Source organism: Passer montanus, unplaced genomic scaffold (assembly GCF_014805655.1).
Source record: "Passer montanus isolate IOZ18808 unplaced genomic scaffold, ASM1480565v1 scaffold19, whole genome shotgun sequence".
NCBI lineage: Eukaryota > Metazoa > Chordata > Aves > Passeriformes > Passeridae > Passer > Passer montanus.
In genome coordinates, this window is record NW_024366480.1 from 9,313,368 (window position 1) to 9,340,270 (window position 26,903).

The window sequence follows — 26,903 nt, forward strand, 5'->3', positions numbered from 1 at the left end:
GTAAGTACACACTGGTGAGGAGAACTTGGAAGTCTGTTTACCCTGTCATATTTTATACCAGCTAATATTATGTTGGGACATCTCTTAGTCTCAGTTTAGTGAAATAATTGTGCCTCAGGAGCATACCATCCATTTCACGCTTAACAGCTTTGGAGAATCTGAAGGATTCAGCATTGTTCACTGATCACAGGATGGAAACATTTTCTGGTACAGCAAAAATTTTACTCAAGTATTTAATATAATCCTTAGCTATCTATTTTCAAGGCTGAAGAGACCTCATCTTATTTTGCTTAAATTTGCCCAAATCATACTCATTAAACTTTCTATTTCTGCTTTCCATTATGTGCTTCCTTATAGCAACTGTGATTGGTATTTGAGAAATGGCTACACTAGTCATAATACTAATTTTAACCCCATCACCTTTATTTAGAAACACTTCTTTCATGTGCAGCTCATTGCATTTATCAACACTGAATTCCACCCGCCTTTTTATTTCCCAACCACTCAGTACAACTCTGTAACTCCTTGCAGCCAGTTAACTATCCTGAATAAGTTTGTAGCAATCAACAGGAAACCACCACTTTTCTGTTCATCTTCTTGTTCAGGACATTCAGCAAAACTGAACTCTCAATATAGGAAAATGCATTTGGTAATTGAACACCAAACTATTTTTGGTCAAGAGCATTTATTGTTGAATCTACAACTTATTGGAAGTCAGCCGTTTTTGGAATACAGAGATACAGTAAGCATCACAGGATATACTCAGATCCTTTCCCTTCCTGGATCTTTTGGACTATGGGAGAAGAACTGGAACAGGGTATGTCTGCTGATCGGGAAATGCACTGAGATTTCTCTTACAGACTTAGATTCTAATTTCATTTCTAATTGGAATGGCTCCCAGTACTCTCCAAGGCCTGTCTAAATGACTACAAGGTAAGTCTTTAAAATAATAAACCAAATTAGGGATTTAATAGTCTAAGATGTTAACTTTGAAATGACAGCCATGATTTTTCCTTAGAGGCATTGCATGGGATATTGTCTGCATCATAGTGAGAAGGAAATTGCTAAGGTAACTCACTGCATTCCTGGAAGCATTAATGAATACTTAACCAATTTTGCCTTCAAATTTTGGACAAAAGCAATCCTTGATACAGTCCCTCAAACAGATAATAATGATGTATGTTTGTGGCTGGAATCGACTGAATATGTGCCATATCTGAGGAAGGCCACAGAGATTTTAGTTCTTAGTTCTTTAGTAGCTCTTAAATTTTTTTCTTTCTTCATTTCTTCATCATTCTGATTCCAGGAAAGTGTGGGGTTTTATTCTCTGGTAGACAAGTCTCTTCTATCCCTAAGGGATAATTTGCATGCTAAGCTAACCAATTCTGGTTGTACATTCAAGCCAATTTGCATAATCATGTATGCTGTAGGTAAATATGTTTTCCTGCACTGAATCTGCTCCACAGAAAGTGAGGATCAGTGACACCTTAAAGACCAGAACTCCCAAATTCCCAGCTCTCAGCCATGTTACGGCATGAAATTGTACACAAAGACAAGGAACTCAAGGTTTTGTATGTGACACAGTGATCAATTTGCAATAGAGAAGGATGTTTAAATTAATGTTCTTGTTGGATCTGTGTGCAGCACCGGCCCCTTTACCATGTTAGGGCTTGCCTTGTGGAGTGATCACAAAGCAACCAGCTGGGCTGCTCTTGAATGAAGCTGGACTAGAAGGTGTGATTTAGGAGTGAATATAAGATGTTCCCGTGATCAATGACTGTTAAGTTGTTTAGAGCTAGTCTGATGTAAAATGCCTGAAATACATATGGAGCAGATCCTGGCTCTGCACCAGCTATTTCACCTCACAGATCTGCTTCTCTTAGGCTGTACTACTTGTTTATATAAACATACTCCTGCTGCTCAGAGGTATAAAGGAGCTATTATGAAACTGGTCTATTGCACTAGTCCCTTTCTGAATTTTGGACTAATTTTGTAGAGAACAGAGAGAAGTTAGGTCTGACTTTAACACAAACTAATCAATCTGCTTTCTCAACAAAAGAGACTACTTCTAGATACTCATTATGGATGTGCACTAAACCTCCTCTTCTGAATTGGCAAGCATACTGTAGCTACTATTCAAAATGTCAATAATTTGAAATATAACGGAAGGTTAGTGAAAATCACACCTCTGTTCAGTAAGACTCTGCATTGTATCTTTCTTCTCTTTTCATTCCCTTTCTTATTATATACTTTCTGAAATACATTCAAAATATATTTTCCAGTTTAGCCTGGAAGGAATATGTGATATGAGTTTGGCAGTTGGCTCAGTCATGTGTTTCCTCTGTGGTTTGGTCCTTCATCTGTGAAATGAGAATATTACTTTATAAAGGTGTCATGAAGATAAACTCAGTTAATTTATTGTGAAGCTCTCATATGTAGAACCCCTGGTTAATTTGTTCCACTCATCTTTTGCCTCTCTAGATTTGCTTTTGCAATCAATTTTCCCTCTGTATTAAATAGATGCCTTTTCTATTTCTCATAATGTAGCTTACCCTCAATTCAAATAATGTAAAACATTGTTTGTTTATCTTGTTTATTCATTTGTCAGATGGCCTTGTCTATCTTGGCCTTGTCAGATGGCCTTGTCTATCTTCCTTCCACATGGACATTGTTCTAGTAAGTTTCTATTGTTTCTGCTGTCTGCTTGAGTTTCTTTTGAGAAATGACGTATTGACATATCTGACACATTGTCCTTGACTGATCAATGAATTTGAGGACTAGAAATCATTATATAATGTGTTAAGAATTGGATTTTCAAGCTGAAGTCCTGTCTACACCCAATATTTTTTTTTTTTGAATGCTTCATGGCCTTTAAAATATACTGGTACAGGCTTTTCCTAGTCTCACTTTTTACTGGGCTCATTGATCTGTTTAGAGTCTACTTTGCAGACAGATGACTTGGCAAAACTGGGAGTGCAGCAAACTGAATATATCTGGAGCTAGTTTTGCCACCAGAGAAATCACAAAGTGCTATTGTGTCTCTTGTCAGTTTGGCAGCTTTAAATCTGCATTTAGACTATTTTAGGGCTGACACCAATATGTTTGCTAGCTTGCCTCCCTTCAAAAGTACAAAAGAAACTGCAGATTCTCTTTGTGGAAAACAAAATCAAGAGAACACCAAAAGCCATTTCTGCAGGAAGATTCCTACAGAATTCCTACACTTATTGGTGCAAACAGTAGGAAAGTAACAAGAAAAGAAGAGTAGAGAGTAGAGAGTAGAGCAAACCTAATTTGAAAATTTATCACATTTATTGGAGCACCTACCCTGGTGTACCAGGACACTGTGTCAAAAGAGGTTTGTGGAGTCTAAGGACAGAAGAAAAACAACTTCTTCCCTCTCATATGAGGAGCAGAAGTAAAACCAGTACTTCCTCTATTTAATGTTTAAGACTCCTCTCAATGTTTACTAGGTGACTTAATTTTACTTTTCACACCTATTTTTAAACACCTATTAAGTCCCACTTAGTCCCTTGGCATTAACAAGGTATGATGTAAATAAACAAGACTAATAGGATGCAAAATTAATCATTGTGTTTGTTAAACCTCATATTCTCATCTCATGTTAAATACTCCTAGGAAGAAATTTATTTTTTATTCTCTAGAAAAAAAAAATTATAAGAAAAATTAGAAACATTTAAAGAAAAATGTTTCTCTTCAAAAAAATTCTTAAATGGAAAAGTAAAAGACATTTCATTGAAAATACTTCATATATTTGGAGCCATATATATTTACAGAGTTCTAAATCTATACTTATTTCATAGCTTTTTGGAACACTTTACGGTTGTGCATCTGTCTTCTGTGGTAGTTATTTTATGACTTCAGTTATTCTGTAGAATAAGTTACACAAGTATTTATGCAGCAGCTTCCCTTGACACGCAGTGAGAGTACAACAGTGAATCACTCAACAGTGTATACTTGAGCAATTTATGACTCAAAGTCCATAAATCAGATAGGATCTGATAGTTGACCCAGATTTTTAAAAAGAAAGATTATACTGTACTTGTTGGTTTTTTTAGTGACTTCTGTCTCTCAAATATGTTTCTGAGAGCAAAGTTGTACTCCTGGGATTGCCCTGTTGCCTACTGGGATTGCCATATTTGTTCCAACATCCTGAAAACTGAAAGCTTAATTTTCCAGATGTTCTTTCTGTCAGCCTGAGACATCTTGCAGGGCATTGGTGACTTCTGTAAGGGACTCACTTCTCCAAGGGGTGTCCACATTCTGGGCTGATATGACAAGAGGGAGTCTTTCAACAAATGTCCCCCTCCTCATTGCTTTTGCCTTTTTTTACATGTCACCGGTAAAATTTGCCTTGTTTGTGTGTTTCTTTGTGCCTTGTTTATCTCCTAGTTGCCTCAATAAATATTGTTCTCCTAAATTTATATTTTCTTTGTCAACATTCTAGTTAGCCAGCCTGAGCCTCTTATGTGAGCTCTCAGACCAACCCTCTGTCCAACTTCTTGTATTTTTGGAAGATACTCTATAAGGCTTTAGAGCAAAGAAGCAACCCTGTATGATTCTGCCTCTTATTCTGGACAGGGATGGACCTGTCCTAATTTAGAGGCAGGCTGCCCATTAAAGGAAGAACTCAAGACCTACCTAATTCCTAAAATAAAAGGAGTGGCAAAGGAGGGAGAAAAGCTCCTCCCAACTGCTTGTGTGCCTCATTTCCTGAAGAAGTGTGGGCTCAGATGTGAAGGAGGGGGAGCTCTGACAACTTCTTCCAGTGGCCCTGGCTCCAAATTTGGTCATCATCCATCTCAGATGTGAATGAATGTGACAGGCATTTTGTGGGAGAAGAAAGGGGTGGATTTTGAAATAGCCTGCTGCAAAGCTGCCTCCAGATGTAACCAGACTTGGATCACATTCCAAAAGAGATCTCAAGAGCTGGAAACACTCAACACATGTTAAGCCTCTGGCATAGGTTTTCAGAAAACTGATTTCCTCACCTGCTGCTGGGAAGCCAAACTGTATATTCTGATAAATATCACAAAAGATGAGCACCTGCAAACAGGGCAGGGTGTTGTCCTTCATCTTCTAAACGGAAACAAAGACTTATGGAAGAAAAAGCATTACTTTATCAATATTTTCTCACTACACAGCCATCATTTTAATTTGTATGACCAAGACACCACTTGCACTCCTGTACCTCTCTCTTCCATATTTTAAGAGGTTCAGAAAATACCTGGGAGCTACTTGGACTTTGGAAAAATCAGTCAGAGGTAAAAATCTCTAAATGGGCTGGAATTGAAACCATAAGATGATAATTCTCCATTTGTGATGTCCCGCTACACAAAGCACATAACTTTTCTTGCATAAATTAACTAGGAAAGAACGCCAATGGCATCATACCAAAAAGGATTATGTTGAAAATATATTTATGTTCTGTAAGCTGATATGCAAACATAACAAAATGATAATTGCAAAGTACTATTCAAAAACCTAATTCAGTCTTCTTTTTTTTTTGTTTGTTTTGTTTTGATTTGCTGTTGGTGGTGTTTTATTTTACTTCCATTCACCATGCTGTAACAACAAGAAGCTTTACTTCCAGAAGACTCGTGAACAGGGGCTCTGAAATAGAATATTCTTTGTCTAGTAGAATTGGAGTTTGTTACAACTCTCACGTAACACTACTGATTGAGAAAATGGCCATGGTGAGAGAACTCAGATGTAATAATTTATTTTGTATATTCTAAATTGGCTTGTGCTTTTCTAGTATTAAATCAGAATTTTCAAATAGATTTTTTAACTATATGAAAACATAAAAATATTGTTGGCCAGCCAGGAAGAAATTATATTCTCAGAGGATGCTTGCTTTCTACATAGGACAAATTTTTATATAACCTATCCTCTAGAGTGTGAAATATGATCAGTTTTCCTGCAGAGAAAGGTAGACATGAAAGAATGGAATAAAGCAAATAATATTGTGCATTGATTACTTTGTGCTTACTTCTGTTTTCAGCCATGCTCAGATTGTAAAAGTCATAAACAGATACTTGAAAAATCCCACTGTTACACATGAAAACAAAACAAAGAGCTCTTTCCCTTACAGTGTTTTCAAATAAAGTTTAAAAGCAATAGGGCTTTTCTATATTGACATTATAAGTTTTGTTTTCAAAGCTGAGTCCCAAAAGAATTGTGAACCTCTCACAGTAGCTTACCTTCCATAAAGCTTTAAATGTTTTTTTTTTCTCAGGCATATACTTTCTACTGGCAACTGCTTGTGGTTTAGCAGAGGCACAGTCGAGCATCTGTGAAGCTGTTTGGTTTTTCTTAGCCGAGCTTTTAAAGACATAAAGAATTAACTCTGTTCCACTCCTCATACAGCTGCTTTCTGGAACAACCATGCCTCTGAAATGTCTACTGTTATCTCCTTCATCCCATTGTTTCCTAAGAGAAAGATGACATCTATCATAATTAATTTCAGTCTTAGTAAAGGGTACTTCAGATCCAAAAAGATTCTGTACCAAAACAATGTTACATGAAGCAGTAAAATGAGTATAATCCCTACAGCAAAGATCAACATCCACATACAAAGATTAGGACAGTTTAAAGGGTTTTGTCTGTCAATAATACATTTAGTCCTTAATATTTTCCTCTTAGTACACTGGATACTTTTTCAAAGCGCATCTTGTATTTCTTCTCATCACTTTGCATTCCTAGTTTCTCCTGTGATGGACTAGTATATCAGAAGGACCAAAGGGACCTTGCTTATCCCTCTGCTGGGAAAAATTAGTGATGCACACATGCAAATAGTTTTATGCAATCTTTGTTAAAGTCCATTGTCTCAAGATTTTTGTTTCCAAACCCTTTTGTTTTTGGAATAAGACCAAGCCTCATCCATTAAAAATTTTTCTTAAAACTTGCTAGACAACAAAGATAATGGTTCCTTCTGCTACAATTTCATGCGATTAACTGAGCTCCCTCATTATTCCCTGCACAGTATGTGTAGTCATTATTCTTGATTTCTAACTAAAAACTATGTACTATTGCTGACATACAGCTCTCTTTTATATATTCACATTATTTCCTATTGGATCAAATGGCACACACAGAAGTCGACGGTTGCACTATGGATATCTGCTGTGAGCAAAATCTTTTTTTAGAATTGTAGTTGAGAGGATTTATCTTTTCTTTACTCACCAGTCCTCATAAATTAGCAAGAAAATGTGTGTTAAACCAGAAATCAAGAAATTTTGTCTGTTCTCAAGGAAACATAATTCTAGAGACAGCTAATTTTCTACAATGTTGAAGTCAAGGCTACACAGCAGGGTAGCCTTTCAGGTAAGACATGCTGCATCAATAAAATATCTAATGCAGAATAAACAATGAAGAAAGAATGGAGCACATTTAATCATTCCTGATTGTGGATGACACAACAAATTCTGTGTAGATAATTAGAGATTATATGTTTATTTGTAGTCATGTGGGTTACCGTGGAGAGATAACATTTAAAGTATATTTTCATAGCTAATTATTCTGCCTATGTTTCTTTTTCAATATACTTTAACTCCTACTTACATATGAATTTCTAGTATCATTATTTTTGTGGAGAAGGCTCAAGAAGTAGAATATAAAATTTATAGTAAAATTTGTTTTACAAATTTTTGCAATTTGTGAGATTTATGAATCAAAGAGCTTTGATAAATAGCTGCAGGTTCTTGTTGTTATTTACTGAGGTTTAAATTCTACAGCATAGCATTCATATTCCTATTCACTCAAAAACTTCCACAAAGGCCAATCACCCATAGAGCTGCATCAAAATTGGTGCTTTGAAGCCAGTGTTGCTTTTACACCATGGTTGTCAAGTTAGGTATCTTCCCTCCTCTCTAGTCCCCATCAATTTCCCCTCTTGCAATTCTTGTGGGTGTTTTATTTACAAGGTGATGTTAATTTTTGTTAATACTTTCTGGTTTGGATACCTGAATAAGACTTTACTTCATGTCTTATAGGGAAAATTAAATAAATAAAATATTGTCTTCAGTTTTAAGGTGTTACCTCATAAAAATTTTGCTTGGGAATATAGAATATGTTCAAAGGAGATTCTGGCACTTCCTAGGTTAAACAACAGAAACACAATAGTTTCTAAAAAAGGTTTCAAAACAGAACATGTTAACTTCTAAATGTTTCTGCAAATACTTAATCATCAATTTTCTTGGTCAAGTAGTTCCTGCATTCAATCTACACTTGTAAACTAAGCCACTCCAGCAAATTTGCCTTTTTAAGTGCATGGTAAATCAAGAAACAAAAAAAAACTTAGCTCCTCAGTTACTTTTACACCTTCCTTATACCAGTAATTGTTGTCCTTTACCAGGAGCTTCCTTTAATTTCCATAAGTAACTAGTGGTGTGAAAAGCTGTCTGGTCAAAGTGGTCTCTAATTTTAATGGAAGAAGAGTGGTTTGTAGAAGGAGGATTAAAAAAAAAAAACAAAACCAACATGAAACACAAGTCACTAGCTCTTTCACTGTATGGGATCCATGTTTTTCTTTGGTGATGGTCAGTGTCATTCCCACTAAACCTTTATTTGACGTCTGTCAATGTGTCTGAAAACACCTGCCATCTTATCTGAATAGTCTGTTTTTCTCTTTTTCCCTAGGTTGACTTAAAGTTGAAAGGATTGACTGTCCTAGGCAGAAAACTTGTAATGCTTTATGTGTTCATTATTCTTAGGTGGGTCATTTTCTTCTAAATTCATTGAAATGTTTCTTGAGTTATCTTTTCTAAAATAATTGTCCTCAGAATTACCCTTTAGGATCAGTTATGATATGAGCAGTAAATGTTCAAGGTGCTGAGACTGAAGAAAGCAAACCAAGCTCAAACTCCCTCTCCAAGCTGCATGCACAAGGAGCTCGCACACATTGTCATCACTCCCCTCCCAGATTCTTCAATATTCCACAGTGAAAGATTTTACATCACTTTTGCAGAGTGTCAGAGGTGAGACCAAAGACTTTAAGGAATCTTACATAGCAGGCTGCTGGGCTGATAAGATCATTTGTCATTCCAGATTTGTTTTGTACAGTTCATGGCCATGCTTTATGCTCTATTGATAAAACATATGTTTGTTTGTTCTACATCATCATGCACTTAAATATTGAAACATTATTGAATGCTTTCAGGTCTGCCCTCAGTGGCCAGTCAAACTGAAAGTCTGATAGGATAATGATTCTAAGCATTAGAACAAGCCTCTTAATGCAGTTTAAAATGTCCATGGTAAAACAGAGCAAAAGGAATTATATATTTAAACCCTTCTGGGCCCCTTTTGGGCGTAGGGCAGTGCCAGCCATGGTAGCTGTGCTGTGCACTTGGCGTCCTTCAGGGCGTCCCTCGCCCACAGCCGTCACCCACAGCCGGCACTGGAGCTTGTTCAGCTCTTTTCCTCCTTTCTCATTTTCTAATTGCGCCATCAGGTGTGCACATGCAAGGTGTGAAAAGCACCCACGGGCCTTTTCAGAGAACTGTGAAGGGAGAGCAGTAACCGGGAGGAGTGAGATAAGTAAAAAAGGGGGAGCTTGGTCCCTCCTGGCCGCCGAGGAGCCTCTGCCCTGGTGCCGGGAGCGGCTCCTCCTCCTCCTCCGCCTTTGGTGTCTGTGGGGCTGTTTTAGCACCTTCCTCCTCCCAGATCATCTCTCCCAGGCAGTTTTCGCTCCGTGTTTAGCGGTGTTTCCCAGCGGTCTCTGTCAGGGCCGTGTCCAGCAGAGCGCTCACTGGAGCCAGCTGGAAGGGCTGTGGGGCAGCCCCGGCTCCCCTCACAGCGGCTGCCCCCGCACCTGTGCCCAGCACAAAAAAAGGACAATAAACTGGTGAACAAAGAGGCCATCACTGTGAACTGTAAGTAAAATGAAGGAAAAACACAGTTTTTTCTGTTTCAGCTGACAGACCCTTGAGTCTTTCAGTGCTGTTGTATTTTTCAGCATTGAGATTAAAACCCCCCTGAAACTAAAGGATGTAGTTATGGCCCTAAAAGCTCTCCAGTAAATGTGCTTTACAGTGCTAAGGACCCTTTCAAGCACTGCAAGATCTCTCCTTCCCCTCTGTAGAGAAATGATTACTGTCTTTTTACAGCCATGAATCTCATACATCCAATTTCAGGATCTTGCACAGAACTGCTTGTTTCCTTTGTCTGAAGTGAGGGCTGAACCGCACAGGATGGGATAATACCATGTTCTCTGCAGGAATATAGGGCTGAGGGGTGTTTTTTTTGTGTTTTTTGTTTGTTTGTTTGTTTGTTTTTATTTTGTTTGTTTTGTTTTGTTTTCATTTGTTTGTTTTCCCCCCAAACATTGATACCTGACTGTTTAGCAGATCCTGTTTAGCTTGCTCCTCCAGCAGCTCTGGAGCAAGGACAGCAAATGGATAGCATACCTGGCAATCTACAATGCTAAGCTTAGAAGGAGTTAGGAAAAGACAAAATCCTATTCCTATAACTATGCCCAAAGTACTCACACAGTGTGCTCATCGGTGCAGAACTGATTGCAAGAAATGTGAAATGCACTTAACAGTGGCTGGCACTGTTGTATCATTCCCATATCTTTAAATCATCATTCCTGATGCTGTAATATTTAGGGATGGGTGGGTCAGTTAAGACCACATAAGCATCAAACCTAAACATTTGAGGTTTGAAATAGTTTAGTTAGCTTCCCAGCTCCACTCCCAGTTTTCATATGCTCCACACTTCCCTGTTGGGACAAATCCAGAAATGGAAATATCAAAATACCGTGAGAGGCTGTTCTTTGAAATTTGGTGGCTCCACGCCAGTGACCTGTTAACCCAGCAGCCAGATGAGCCATGGTCATAGGTAATGCTTCAGTACAATCCACAATGCACACCTTGTTCCATGGCTCTGCCTGATTTTTCTAGTATGCAACTGTTGGAACTTAGAGATGAGGCTTAGAAAATATTCCTGAAATTGCAAATAGCAAAATGCTTATACTTTAAAGTAGGCATGATATTGATTATTATAGAAAAATCCAAAGTTGAAAACTAGAGAGAATGAAAGTTTTTACTCAGAATGCAAATATATCCATGTCAGAGAAAAACACTTGATATACCAAGCAGTATTCTTCAAAACAAAACTGTTTTGATTAAAGACACATGAGGGAAAATTGAAGCATTTTCTTGACTATTTAGGGGACCTGGACAACCAATACAACAAAACAAAAGATGACTCAGAGACTGTTTTCCAATAATTCTCAATTAAAACCCCCCATAAATTAGCATTGAAACAAAGATAATTCTCAGAAGAATTTCTTATTTTATAGGTTAAAAAGCAGAACATGCCAGGACTAAGCAGAAGTATCTTGCTTAGTCCTGGATTTAGAATAAGTAAGATTAAACACTACTCATAACTGAGTGCTTCATTATCAAACATCTGTATCTTTGTGCCTCTATCTCTGTATAAATATGACATGAAAATATGGAGACCATCAACTGCTCAATAAAAATTTATAAAATTTTAAAGAGCAAGTGCTGAACTTCTCACAGTTTTGGTGCTTTTGGGACACCAGGTAGGTGTTGTTGATGCTTTTGGCTTCCTTTTTTTTTCTTTTCTGTTTGGTAGAAGTAGTTTTGAACTGTGCTAGCAGAGAGTTGTATCAGTGAACTCTTGCTTTAGGACAGATGTGATCTTAAACCAAATTAATCCCTTCAGGACTTTGAAAGTTTTTGGGCTTTTGCTCAGCAGAAAGTCTCTAGATCTCCTGTGTCTTTGTAACCCTCATTTTTTGTGTGATATTGCTGTTAATCAACTAGGTTGAGTATAACAAAAATTCTGTGTAATTTCTACATCCCAGAGCAACAACCTGCAGCTTCCTAAGAGAGAGGTGAAGGTGAGAACCTGTAGGATCTAATACTGCTCTCATTAACTAAGAGCAAGAAATGTTCCCAGTGCATTTAAGAGAGGTGACTCACACTTGTCACTTGCTGTGTGTCCTTGTCAATAGGCTTTTTCATTTACTTAGAAATTTGCTTTTGTTTGTTCTAAAATATATGTTTTGCCTTGTTAGAGAAGATACATGTTTGTAAAAAACACACCTTGTGTGTGGATGAAAGATTTGGGCTGGTACTAATTACAGCTCTGTAATTAAGTTGAATCTGTTGCTACCCTGTAGCAATGCAGGATGGTGAACTATCACACCTCACTTCTCCAGAGAACAAAGTAAGAACTGGGAGTGTGTCTTCAAGTGGAGTGATGATGGGAGAGGGACAATGGAGAAGGTGAGCAATGCACTGCAAACAAGCACCCTTGACTTCCATTTACCTCAGGACAGAAAAGAATGTTTTTAAAAGTCTGAGGCTTAAAAATTGAAAAGCATTCTTTTGTTTCCATTGAAAATTCAAAGCAGAACAAAGAAATCCTGATGCTATTTTTAATATGGTCCAAGGCTGATATTTGCTAACCACACATGTCTAAAATTAGACATCTAAATGCATGAATAAGCAACAGATTTAAAGTGAAGTGGGAAGTACTCATCATGTGCAAGAGTCAGTCCTTTTGGAAAGAACACGGATGTGTAGCTGCATTTCTCTTCACAGAGAAAAGCAAGGCACAATAATTCCCAAGAATATTCCTGGGTTTCACATTCTCCGAAGCTCAGAGAAAGGAAAACAATTCTTATCTCATTTGCTGTGCCTGTGTTGTGCCAAAGTAGAATTCAATATGGAGATTGTTTGCCCAAAGTGAGGATGTTTTGTTCCCTTGGCCTATCAGGGCCAAGCATGTGTGTGTGTCGGCTGACAGTCACGAGATGAGTGCAGGTGTGAGCAGAGTTGGGTGCTTGGCAGATTCAGTTTAGATGTCAGGTAATCTAGTGCAATATAATATAGAATAATATAGTATAATAAAGTAATTAATTAGCTTTCTGATATCAATGGAGTCCTCCTCATCATTCCTTCCTGCATTGGGGCACCCTGCAAATACGATTTAGATGGAAGATGTTGATACTCAGCATGTAGAAAAAACTTAATTCACAGCAGGTCTAACTTGGGTCCAAATTTCATCCTTGTTTTTTTATCCCGTCTTGAGGAATCTTCTGTCCTAGAGGTGGAGATGGCTATGATTACTTTCTAATTTTTTAAAATTAATCTACTTTCATAACTAAGAACTCATTATGTCTGGACACTTTGTCTATGCTTTCTAGTCCCTCTGAAACTAAATATGCAGCTGGTGGTGAAAGCCAAAATGCAAACTGTCTTAATACTTTTTTATATTTTCTTTTCCTTTTATCTGTTCTTTCTACCTCCATCTTTTTTACTAAGGTTTACAAATCCTTATATGAATTCATCTGACAAGGGTTATGCTTGTTCCTGTTCGACAGGAACTCATTAGATCTGAACACATTTGATCTAAGGTCACTGCTCAGTTAATGAAAAAGCTTGTTGTTTGCTGTGAAAAATAAATAAATATTGAGGCTGTGGTTATAGGATTTTCATTACTTTCTGGGGGTACATATTGGGAACAGATGTGAATGGGCAGTCAGCCAGGTCTTGTCATCTGAGACATGCCACACGGGCACATTTTGGTATAAACTCTTTTAAATGTCAAATCATTCTGGCAGCAAACCAGGTTGACTCATGCTACAAAATGACTTATTAAAAAGACTCTCTCCATTACAAAACTATACTGTTGTTGTAGGTTAATCCTGACAGGCAGCTAAGCACCACACAGCCACTTTCTCGCTCCTCCCACCCCTGCAGGAGGGTGAGGGAAGAGGAAAGGAAGGACAAAAGCAAGAAAACTCATGGGTCAGGATAAAAATTGTTACTTAAGTAAAGGAGAAGAGGAAGACAAGAGAAAGAAAAGAAAACAGGTGATACAAATGTAATCGTGCATCAGCTCCTGTGTTTAGACTGTTACCCAGTCAGTTTCCCAAAGAAGTATGGCTCACCTACCAAAATTCCACTCCTCTCAATTTTATTGCTGAGCATGATGTCGTCATTTGGGGTCAGCTGTCCTGGCTGTGTCCCCTCCCAGCCTCTTGGGCATCCCCGCCTACTTGCAGGTGTGGTGGCATGAGAAACAGAGAAGGCCTTGACACTGTTCAGAAAAAGCCAAAACACTGGCTTTGATCACAAATTCAAAACACAGCACCATATTAGTGACTATGAAGAAAATTTACTCCATTCCAGCAAGGCTCAGGAGAGTTGTTTTGCACATTTTGGCAAACTATAAATGCTTCCTTTGCTATTTACTTGAGAAATGGTATATAGGGCCATTTCAGGCCTCAGGACTTTTAGTGTTATTTCTAACCTTGCCTGATTCTAAAGACTGGTATTTTCACTTTTCTATCCTGGGGTAAAATTCTGTGAAGATTATACATTTCTTGTTGATTTCCTGATACCTTTTTTTTTTTTTTTTTGAAAAGTTGTCTACTGCTACTGAAATGAAATGATTCAACATCTCATACTATCTAACATAATGGGGGTTCATTCATGAGGCTTCAGAGATGTCTCAGGCATCCAGTGGAGTGCAACCAAGGCTTAATAATGGCTTTCCATTGTAAGTATGTCATGAATCAAGACAAGAAATCTTTATAATAGTGGTTTAGGTGCCACAAGAAAGGTAGATGATAGATAAAAAAAAAAAAAAGTTCCCTAATGTTTTCTATTCATAAAATTTGATTAATTCATTACAATTGGTATGAGAGAATTTTGAAAAACATTAAAACTTTAATTAGTCATTTCCAAAATGGGTCATCCTCTAACTTTTTGTTGACAAATCAGTTCAATATTCAGCTTCTTTTGTTAAAAATCAATATGTGATATCCCAAAATGCAGTACTGAAATACATTCGAAGACTTCTTTGGATTAATGGGTTCCTGTTCTTTGTAGTTCTATGTGAATGTAGTGATCATTCACATATGATATTTCTTTTTAAATTCCGGTAGTAAAAGTCACATTGCAAAAAACCCAACCCAAAAAAACCAAACAAAAATACCCTGAACAAATAAGGACATCTTTCAATCCCTGCTTTTGTGCTTAAAATGTGATCTTGTTTTTGTTTTAGATGTTGCAAACAGGTTTTGGTTATGATGCATCAAAACGTGTCAGAATTACTGCTTAATTTTGATATTGTTGTCTTTACCATGTAGTTTGTAGTACTCCACATTTTAACATATGTTCCATTCATTTTCATGATCACTTTCATTATCATTCTAATTTTCTTTAACTGTTCTCTTTCATCAGCTAAATAGGTAGGACAGAAATTGTTTTGATGATTGTGTATGATATCAGCCCTTCTACAATTGTACTTGTAGGGAAAATGGGTCCCAAGATCTGTAAGTTTGTTTAATTTTGAGTACTTTTAAGTAAAACTTTGTAGAATTTGATTTCCAATTAATCATTAAGCTAATGCCAATCCTTCTGGCAGCTCATAAGCCTCCTCAAGTCCATTTTCTGGAATTTTATCTGACCTAATTTTTCTCATCTGAAGGAAGACTGACTTTTCACTTAATTTCATCCTTAATTTCATCCATGTGGTTCCCATTCAACCACACTTTTTAAAAAAATGATGCATTCTCATTGTTGCTTTTGGGTCTGCTTAATAATTGCCCAATTGTTTCCTTGATGTTATATTGACTTTTTTCTTAAATAAGTGATGAAAAGGGAGATATTTACAGTATGTTCTTTATTTTTTTACCCTCACTTGTTGCTCATCAAAGTCACTGTACATAGCTCATGATGTAATTGTCTGTCAGGCTTTAAGTTTTTATGCTTTCTTAGCCCTAAGCTGTTTTTCCTTCTACTGCCACTCTTCTTTGAGGTACATATTCTTGGACATTTAAAGAGAGAGATGTCTCTTTCTTTTTTTCCTCACGTTTGTATGGGACTTTTAGTCCATCTGCCCTCAGTTGCAATGGGGGTTTCTTGACTCAAAGTGCTGTAGAAGTGCTGAGGTTATTGGCAATCAGGCAGTGAGAAGATGCCTTTAGCCAAGCATGACATTATAAACATTCAAATTCTCCTCGTGTAGTGTTGTGAGCAAGCACTAACACATACCAAACTTGTTTAAATCAGTTCAGCAACTGGAAAAACTTCGCAGTTGGCAGATCAGCAGTGTTTGTTTCAGTGCTGTGGTGCCAGGGTGCTTGCACAGCTGGGCCCCTCCTCTCTCATGTTGCACGTAGCCTCCCATCTAATCTCAAGAACCCCAAGACACTTCCTTCAGTGTGGTTCTGTTGGCACTAAGGGATTCATGGAAGTGGGTCTCTTCAGCTAGAAGTTCATCTAGAACCCTCTGACTTTGCCCTTTGCTGGTTGTGTTATTTTCTTTGCCTTTTTCATGGCATTCTGCAGCCTTGATGCCAGCTAAACTTGTACTTCAAATAAAAAGTTGCCTTAAAAGTGCTGCCTGCAATAAGGGTTTGCTGGAAATGACAAAGATAATTGCCAAGGCCTACTTCATTACCTAATTCACAGCACTTATTTGCATGCAAGTTTATATGGAAGAACACAAAACTTACAGTAGGCATTTTGCCTAAAAATTGGGGAAGAAAGAGGCATAATCTTGCTAACTGCTTGAATAGAGATACTTTCATTTAAAATATTATTCATTAGCTAATAAAAATTAAGTGCCATTGTGATGTAGGATAGTACAGGCTTGTGCATCAAACAAAACCTTGATGACCAACTGAGGAGATTTTACATGTCATACAGTGAAGTGAAAGTTTGCTCTGTGTGTTGATAACAATCTGATGATGCTGCCAGGTAGTACAAGTATATTAGAATATCTGGTTTTGTTATACAAATTAAATAGGAGATAAAATGAGTGATAAACTTTGGCAGGAGAAACAAAGCATTTGTAGCAGAGCAAGGCCTTCATCTGAAGGACCAGAGGCAATGGACACACAGAGAAGCACAGGAGGTTCCCTCTGAACCTCAACAAATACTTTTTAAAATGTGAGGGTGCCTGAGCACTGGCGCAGGTTGCCAGGGAGGTTGTGGAGTCTTTCAGACTCTAATCTTGGAGATATTAAAAATCCATCTGGACATGGCCCTAGGCCACCAGCTATGGTGATACATTCATATCATTCATTCTTTTTGAAAACCATAATTTTATCTGAGCAATAAAGAATGATTTAATCACATAGAGCAAATGTCCATCTACTTCTTTAAAAGAGATGATACCCACATTGGTTTCACATGTCTATGTCTGAGAATATTTTCTTGTTTGGAAGCCTTTTCAACTTTTCATGTATCTCAGTGGAGAGTAACTATATGATGGTTGAAAATAAATGCTTGAGAGACTAAAATTTAACACAGAAGGGCACGGAGATTCAATTTGTTATGTTGCAGATTAGATGTAACACTGGAATTTGAATCTCTCTTGTCATAGTAGCATATACTTTACTGCTAACATTGTAGTACCTTCCAACCCATCACCCTCCACTTCCCTGCTGCTTGTTGCAGATTATTATCAGGGTGTCACAGGTTAAGGATATTTCATGTCTGAATTTTTATTTTTTGCTGGTGTAGTTTTTTTTTTTTTTTCCTACAATGAAACAGACATTGCAGGCACTGGGCAGGATATTGTAGAGAAATACTGAGACTAAGAACAGCCTTATGAAGTCATTGATGTTGTCTGGCTTCTGTGCTTCCAGTAATTGTTCTGTGCACAGATGGCTGAGTGCAAAAGATCAGTTATCCTTTGTGGAAGGGGACACTATGGATGACAAGCAGCTGACTTACTTTATAATTGTTGGAGTATTAGCATTTATAGTTCTGTTGATGAAAATGATCCCTTTCAATTCTGTATGAATAGGGATTTAAAATATACTTGGTATGGATCTGGGGAGACAGATGAGACAGTTTGTGAAACAGTCAGTGAGCTGCTAGAATTCAATAAAATAAAATAGGTTCAATGGGGACTAGGAAATGCTGTTTATAAATAGGAAGAAGAGAAAGTTCGCACAAGCTTCCTACTCTCTCAAGAGTGAACCCACTGTAGGGTCAGCCCAAAGGCTGTCCAAGGAGGGAAGCCCAGTCTGGATGCTTTAAATTAGCCTTTGGAAGAGTATCTCTTTTCCAGTGGCTTACAGGTGAAATCTAGAAAAATCCTGTGGCACTGTTGTAGTGTAGCACCCGACACCAATGTTCTTTATATTCAGTGTTTATATTTTCTGTAGGATGTGTCATTAGTATATTTTATTTGTCCCACTTAGTCAGTAAAAACCTGGACTTTGGATCAAAATATAATATTGTGTCATGTCTCAGGCATTAGGAAAACTATTTTAGTATTTATCACATTTTCTAAGTCTCTTGTCTTATTCTGAGTGCTAGATGTTGCAGAGAAAATTAACTCTACCCCAGCTAAAACCAGCACATAACATAGAGGATGTTTAATTAACGCAATTTCATTTTGAATATTCATGTCCTTTTAATTAGTCTTATAGAAATGCTAAATCAGGGTTCAATTATACCTCACTTGGACAGCCAATACTTCTGCCAGGGTATTTGCAGTCTATCTGAGGAAGAAATGGGCATAGGTGGATTAGTATAAATTTAGATTACTTCAAATACTCTCTTTACTGACTTGTCAGTAATATTTTAATTTGTTTGCATTGTACATTTGCATATGTACTATTGCATTGTGCTTTCTAACACAATGCAATTGCCAAATTCCCTCTCACTTTGCTTTACTGACTCCTCCAGGGTGTGCAGGTTGCTTATGCCTGACTTCATTATCACCAACTCTTTGAACTTTTGTCAGCAATTCAGTCATCTGCTTGTAAAGGATCTGGAATTTCAGTTGCAGCAAGTATAAGGTATTTTCATTTTTTAGGTACTTGCAAATCCCATTACAGTTCAATGTGTACAGTGGATTCCCTTCAGTCTGTCTCTGGATGAAAAAATGCTCGAACCTGTGAGACCACCTAGGACAGAAAACGGCTGTTTCAGCTGCTCATCACCTGCAATGTAAACACACACAGAGTGTGGCAGATTCCTTCATGAAATGTAAGAGTTATCAGGCTCTGTCCAGACACCAGCCAGACTAGACCAAAGTTTCAAGCAATTCTTCTTTTATCGTTCTTTAGGGTGAAGTATTTCAGCAGATTTGTGCCCCAAGCCAAAAAAGATTTTGTAGGGCAGTCCCACCTGCTATTCACTGGGAAAACTTATTTTTAAACTGTTTCCATGAAGTATGCCTGGTATGGGATTAGGCTTTACAAGCTGAATGAGGGTTCTGCTGGATACATATATAGTACAGTGCCTCAGTGTATGCACCGGAAAAGGTTCAATGCTGGGCTCTCTCCCTCCACACCTCATTTTTAAGCTGTTAACTATAAGCTCTCATGGTAGCAATGCTACATCTGTACCTCAGGGGCCACTTTCAGGTGCCAGTACCCTCCTAAAATGTACCCTTTGTGTACATTCCTTGTATAAAGTTCTCAGGCCAGAAGGGAATTGTCATGGAAGGTTCTTGATACTGTTCTTCTAGACTGCCTGCACTATGAAAGAGTTAAAATGTTATGGAGTAATTTTATGGAAAGCAAAATGCTTCTTTCAGGGATCAGATCCCTTAACAATGATGTTTTGAGTATTTCTAACTTTTCACTGTGTTATTAGTCAATAAAGATAGATGGATTTTATTTGACAAATTGATTTATTTTAAAAATCAATTGCAATACAACATGTGATCATTTAGAGAGAACAGGCTTTCCAAATTACGAACTGAACCAGAAAACAACTGTGAAATGCACTGACATTTTTATTCTTTGAAAACTACTAATTTACAGGTTTCAGTGTGATTTGCACAAAGATTTTACCAATGGTTTCAGAAAAAGAAATGCCTCTAGTATCTATTTGTTTGAAATCTTCACAATAAATTGATGGACTAAAAATCCAAAATGTCTAAATTGATCATAAATTTTTGCCTTTGATAACAGTATTTTCACTGTTATTTCCTGCTGTAGTCATTTGTTCTTTGGTAAAAAAATGCTTTTTCTAATATAAGCAACCCATTTTGCACATTAGTAGAGAATCTTCCCTGTATTTCTGTTTATTTTACACTCTTTTTTGGCTTTGATTTTCATGTTGTGCTCCATGGCACTATTTACTGGTATACTGTCTTTGTACGTTTCATATTGAGAATATTATCTGCTAAACAAACAATTATGTGAAATAATCTATAGAACTGTAATCTAAATTGTCTAGGGTTCTTGTTTGCACTTTATAGAACACTGCAGTTTGTATTGGAAGTACTAATTGTATAGTCTGTGTCTTAAATATTACAGTAATGCTGATGGTATCTAAAAAGTAGGCTATGCCCTGAATGGTGTGGTTTATGTTTTCAAGCTTATTGCTTTGTGCTCGTAATACTTTTTACATTTTTATTAATGAGAGCTGCTGCTTAATGCTGTGAGGCTCTGAAATCCATCCTAATGTAATTTGATTTAGAGAAGAATTTTTTTTTGTTTAAAAATCAGCAGACATTTTCAGTCCAGTGCCTTCCTATATGTGTATCACTGTCAGCTTTTTTGGCTTACCTTCAATACTGTGGCTGCAAGCAGACATTGCCTGTTTGCAAAAATATGAATTTCTTCTGGAGTTGCTCTTTTTTTTAGTATAGTTTGAAGTTATGTAAGGTCTAAGACTTCACTGTTGTATCACTCTGCTGAAAGAATGGTATTATTCAAGTACTGAACCTGTACCTTATATTCTTACAGTCTGAAAGCCTCTTCTCAATTCCAGGGAAAACATGGATGTGGTATCACAGCCGTTCAAACTTGGGTGGCCCTTAGGATTTCAGGTTGTATTGTTTGGGCAAGTGCTGAAAGTACTGGGGCATATTCCAGAGGCCTCTGTGGCATAAAATCCTAAGTGTCAGAAAAATGTAATGGAAAATTGTAATGTAATAAGGTGCTCATATGTATATCTGGAGTTCTGTATGTATACATCTGGAACTCTGCTCTCTGGAATAAACACAGCTGCATTTATTTGAATGTGTGAAACAGATTTATATACACAGGAGAATAAATCTTGTATTGCACACTCAAATACACTAGAGTACAAAATTTTCATTGGCTGTGTATCATTGTTGTGAACTTTCTCTTTTTCTGTCTTTTTTAAAATTATGTAAGAATTACTTTAATATTTGTGCTCTGATTTCAAGTTCAGAATTTATTAAATCAAAATCCAGATAATTTAGTTAAATGCCTCTCCAAGCAGTTGTTCTAGGCCTCAGAGAATAGCATTGTCCTTATAGAATCCCAGAAACTGTCTTCATTTACTCATAAATTTCACCACTGCTGCACATGTGAGGGAAGATGCTACAGTGGTAAAGTTCAACTTGAGATCTAAACTTAAAAAACAAAATTTTGACAATTCAGTGTGATATAAATTATAATCTGTTATGATCAGAACAGAGTTGCAGATGTTACATCTGCCTCTGTGCCCCTCTTACTCATCTTACAACAATATTTCCAAGTATAAGCATTTATCTGTTCACTGCTGCTTTGGAAGAACAGTGCAGGGGCGGGGTTAGTTGTGCATTAGGAATGAGCATTAGACGATGTGGGTGAGTTTTATCTGCACTTCCTTCTGCTCAGAGCTCTTTGTTCTGAGGTCAGCCAGGAAGGCCAAGGATGAGTGCCCCTCTTTCCTCCCAGACAAGAACATGGAGACAGGATGAGTATCCCCACAGGGACAGAGTGCAGATGGGGGTCTGCTGCCCCTGCATAGGAAGCAGCTGGTGACAATAGTTGTCTCAAGAACTACTTAACAAAAAGACGTAGTTCTCATTAAACCTCTTCAGCATGTCATTTAATAAGGGAATTAAGAGGGAATACAGAGAAAAGATATCAGAGAACCCAATCTGCGCATTTGTTTTCTAGGTGACAGCCTGAATCACGTTTCTTAAATGTGGCTGTGGATCCACGATGAAAGCAAAATAAATCAACATTATCCTTTAAATAGATTAAAACTTCCTATGCATAACCCAGTGCTGTGTCCTGCCTGAAAACAGACACATGTGAAGGCCAGTGTGTTGTGTAGTGGATATGAGGGAAGTATACTTTTTCCCCAAGACCTCTTCTTTTCCTTTCTTGGACAATTAATGTACAATGTAACAGCCCATATGCAGGAAGATGGCTTTCTGCTCCACTGAGGCTGCTTTCTCATAGCATTGGGATAGCAGAATGATGGTGAGTGATTGGGACAGAATTGATTTTTTTGAGGTACTGACATAAATGGTTTGCTCAAAGGTGGCCTGTTTTATTTGAGGGATGGGAAAGAACTGGGGGAAAAATACTTCGCTATCAAGTCTTCACTTCATTAAAAAACGTGTATTAGATTGGTAGCTTGACACTTTTGCTCAGATACTGTTACTTTCTCACATTAAAAGAAATATGTGTGTCTGTATGACATGAATATGAGAAGAGATAAAAAGCTCTGAAGAACTGAAAGTTCTGAACTTAGGAGAGAGACTATTCACAGAAAGGAGTAAGGTGGAGCTTTTGGCTTGAAAGAGCATAATGTTTTCTCTTGGACTGGATGTCCTTCCATAAAGCTTGTATTAGCTCTCTGGGACTTACTGGAAGCACTCAGGTGCCGTATGTGCCATTAGGTCTGAGTTAAAAGGGAGGAGATTCTGCAGCACAGTGTACAGAACTAGTGAGTGATGTGTTTAGTGGACCATGACTAATTGGTGAAAAAAAAAGAAAATAACCATATTCCAAATCCATATTTGTTGCAATTACTGGATGACTAAACTGGTATTCCACTGTCCTTAGAGAAGGAAATTCCTCCATCCCTTAGGGACTGTCTTTAGTTTATCCAACCTGATTTTTTTTTGGTCCTCCAAACTTCTTTATGAGACTGGAATATGAACATTTCCTTGCTGTACTTGTCAGAGGAAAGCACTTTACTTTTTCAGACTTTTCTTTTAGAGAAATAGTTTGCAAGCTGTTTACATAGTGATCCCTATTTTTTTAGGCTAACCCCAATTACAGGTCACCTTACAAATGTCTGTAGCAAAATTTGGAAGATTTTTCTAACATTCATTTAGTCATTATTGTCATGCTAAGGTAGAGACTTTCTTGAGAAGATAATGATTTATTCTACTGCCTGTGAACTATAGTCTGTGCTAGTGGAGTTCTGAAGCTACTCAGTAATTAAAATCACATCTGCCAATCTATTTTTCCTGTATTTATGGTACATATTATCATGGTATTTGAGAATATCTAAGTATAGATTTTGAGCAGAATGTCTAATATAAACCAAGTGAAAATATGTTTATATGAAAATCTCTAGGAACCATTGTTGACTAGATCTGGAATGAATTATTAGAATGCAATATTCCTTTTTTAAAAATCAGTGTTTTCTTCTTTCCATATCAGGGTCACATAAAGTATTAAAAATTATTCTGTATGTGTTGGCTTAGAAACAAAGTTTACTTTTATTTGGGCTACTTGCATTTGTCTTGGGCTTCCTACTTAAAGAAGAATTGGCAAAAGGTAGTTGTCTGGAAAGCTGCCATCTCAGATTGCCTTATTTTGCCCTGTTTCTGTTAATTTCAATTGTGTCCTCCACATACGTGCTGGTGGTGTTAATAGCAAGAAAGAAAGCTATTTACTGTCCTTGTAATGGTCTCATTTATGTTGCAGTTACAAATGATGTCAATAGAGGCAAAATGCTTGCATTTAGAGCTGCATTTTCCCTTGTACATACAGCAGAAAGAAAAAAATAGTCTCGCTCCTCCTATCAGAAATTGGCTAACATATTTTTTGCTTTGGTTGGGTTCTTCTGTGTCCCATAATTTGCAAAAGAATAGAATAGCTTTTTCCTGCTCAGTGGGAAAGATCTATAACTAGATTAAATCCGAGACATATACATTTAATTCCTGAATATCTGGCCCATTGAGTGATGTTCAGGGAAAAAATATTATTGAAGGATTTAGGACAATATTAGCTGGAAATACAGGAAATGTTTCAGGAAGATCACTCTTGTCAGCTTGTAAAATAGCATAGAATTGTTTGGGTTGAAAGAAACCTTAAAGACCGTTGAGTTCCAACCCTCCACTGCCATGGGCTGGGACACTTTCCACTGGACCAAGTTGCATAGGGCCCCATACAACCTGGTCTTAAAAAACTTGCAAGGATGGGACACTGACAACTTCCCTGGGCAGCCTATTCTAGTGCTTCACCACTCCCATAGGGAAGAATTTCTTCCTTACATCTAATCTAAATCTACCATTTTCTGGTTTAAAGCCATTACCCTTGCTTCCATCATTACCTGCCCATGCAAAAGTTCTTTCTCTGCCTTTCTTGTAGGCTCCCTTTGGAGAACGGAAGGCTGCTTTATAGCAGCCTCCCTGGAGACTTTTTTCTCCAGGATGAGCACCCAGCTCTCTCAACGTCTTTTCATAGGAGGGGTGCTCCAGCCCTCTAATTAGCTTGGTGGCCTCCTCTGCACCTGCTCTAATAGGTCCATGGCTTTGTTCTTCTGGGGACCCCAGAGCTGGATGTAGCACTGCAGGTGGGGTCACACCAGTGCAGAGTAGAGGGGCAGAATCCCATCCCTTGCCCTGCTGGCCACACTGGTTTGGATGCAGCCCAGGACATGTTTGGCTTTCTATGCTGTGAGCACTCACTGCCAAGTCATATTCAGTTTTTCATCCACCAGTACCCCCAAGCCTTTTTCCTCATGGCTGTTCCAAATCCCTTCACGTCTCAGCCTGAATCCATGCTTGGAATTGCCCTGAACAGGTGCAGAACCTTGCACTCCGCCCTGTTGACCTTCTTGAGGTTCCCATGGGCCTCAGGCTTGTCTTAGGATCTCCTGGATGACATCCCTTGGGCTGCACCACTTTCCTGCACCACTCCTCTTGGTGCTGTCTCGCAGACTGGCCGAGGATGCACTCAATCCCTCTGTCCATGTTCCTGTCAATGATGTTAAACATTGACATCGTTGTTACTGGTCCCAGTATGGACTCTTGAAGGATGCCACTTGTCACTGGTCTCCACTGGAACAGCTGCTCCTCTTTGAATGTGACCAATGCTTGTTGGAAAGCCACTTCAAATGAAGACGTCTTGTATTCTTTCCTTGTATTGTTTGAATTTTCAGGGTTCATCAGTGTTCATCACTCTGTGATTCTCAAAGTTGTAGAGAAAATGAGTTTCAGCATTATGGACAGACAGATGTACTATGATTGTTGAGGTGCTGTACTCCTTTTTTTTGTGCTCAGTAAGAGCAAGAGGAGATCTAGAGTGCTTGGCTCATCTGCAGGCTAGAAAGGTTGAAAAGTCAAACCACTCTTTTTCCAGTGCTTTTTCAGTGTTTTCACCTGAGGAAGCAGAGGAATGTGCAGTGCTGTGAGTCCCCAGGGTGTACAATGCACAGGCACTGGGTGAAGGCTGGGTAGGTTGGCTGTGTGTATGGAAGCACACACTTAGCAACTACTCAGGGGATAGTGGAGAGCACCCCAGTCCATCAGGCGGCTTCACACAAGTGTGTGTGGCATCCCCCTAAGCTCTTTATACAGTGGTATAACTCCATGTGGCAAGTGAACACCACAGATTTTAGAGTACTTGGGAGCCATCAAAGCATTTTAACTAGGCACTCTTTTTGTAATAGACTAAAAGGTTTCCTGATAAATTTCAATTGCTTTGTCTGTAGGTAGCACCATATACCAATGTATCCCTAAAATGTTATTTACTAAATGCCGGGAGCAGCTTAATACAAGATTATCGTATATCATGAAGCTAACTCTGGCATTTGATGACACCTCACATTTAGCAGTCAAACATGATGGAAGACATGGAGAAAGTAATCTGCTGAATTTTTGGATTTACTTTGACAGACTTTTTTGGTGTAAGAAGCTTTATAAGAAGGTCAAGGTAATGCTCTTTGCATGTAAACAGTGAGTGGCTGGTCCTCATGCACTCTGAATAGCTTTTTAGTTCTACATATTATTTGAGGATAGCATGTCCTCTAGAAGCCTTAAAAGTAGAAATGAAAAAAATTGCATTTGACTTCTGTTACTGAAATTAAACTGACAAACAGGGCAAATAAGAGGATTTCATTTGACTGATGAAATAGGTGAAGTTGCAATGTTTTGATTTGAATAATTTGCAACATACCTTGATTTTTTGCTTGTATTAAAACATGTAATTTGTTAGAACGGATTTCTTTAATATCTAAATTGACATGATAAATGTTTATTTTTGTGTTAGTTATTATTTTAAACATCAAAAGCTGCAAGCATTTAAATATAGCTGTCATACAAAGCACTGCAACTTTGAAGAGAATGCAAAGGTTACAAATTATTTCACTGGTTACTTAGGTTTATAATCTAGAAATCTGAACAAATTGCTTACTCTATGGTAGTTTGTTCTCATTATTTTACTTTTAATACTAAAAGTAGTTTTTGTTACCAAATAAACAATATTCCTTAAATGTATTTCTTAGATACACCAAGGAAATAGAAGTTTTTTAAGAAAATGTTTCATTTACTTTGCATTGTTCCTATGAACCATTTTATTACTTTGAAGCAACAGAAGCAAGTGCATTTTGTATTTATGCATGTATTAGGAAACAAGGTGTTCTCATCTGAATGCTGAATATTTCAGAATATGTAACAATTGTCTAATGGCACATTCAAAAAATGCTTCAAATTTCATTGTTTGAAGAAAAATAATATTCCAAGCTTTATTGTCTCAAAGTACAATTTTAAACTTATAGCATAGTTGGGTACAAAAACTCCTTTTATCTACAATGTTTTCTATAAATAATACAACAATTATTTTACATACAAAACACTTGGGTGACTTCTCAGAAGAAAATAAATGAGTTTTTATCACAGTGTTATTGATAACTTATTAAATGGCTGAACTTGATGTGAGTGAAAGA

At 37.6% G+C, this 26,903-nt stretch overlaps 1 long non-coding RNA gene across 2 annotated transcripts in view; it reads left to right on the forward strand.

Moving 5' to 3' along the window:
- The first annotated feature begins 605 nt into the window (after positions 1-605).
- Positions 606-26,903, forward strand: part of LOC120500880 — a 113,996-nt gene continuing 87,698 nt past the window's right edge. Inside the window, exon 1 of one of the 2 annotated variants that reach the window (XR_005627195.1) lies at positions 606-933. This is a non-coding gene — a long non-coding RNA (uncharacterized LOC120500880). Of the gene's footprint in view, positions 934-9,793; positions 9,891-26,903 lie in introns of those variants that run through there. The other variant, XR_005627196.1, reaches the window with a different exon arrangement.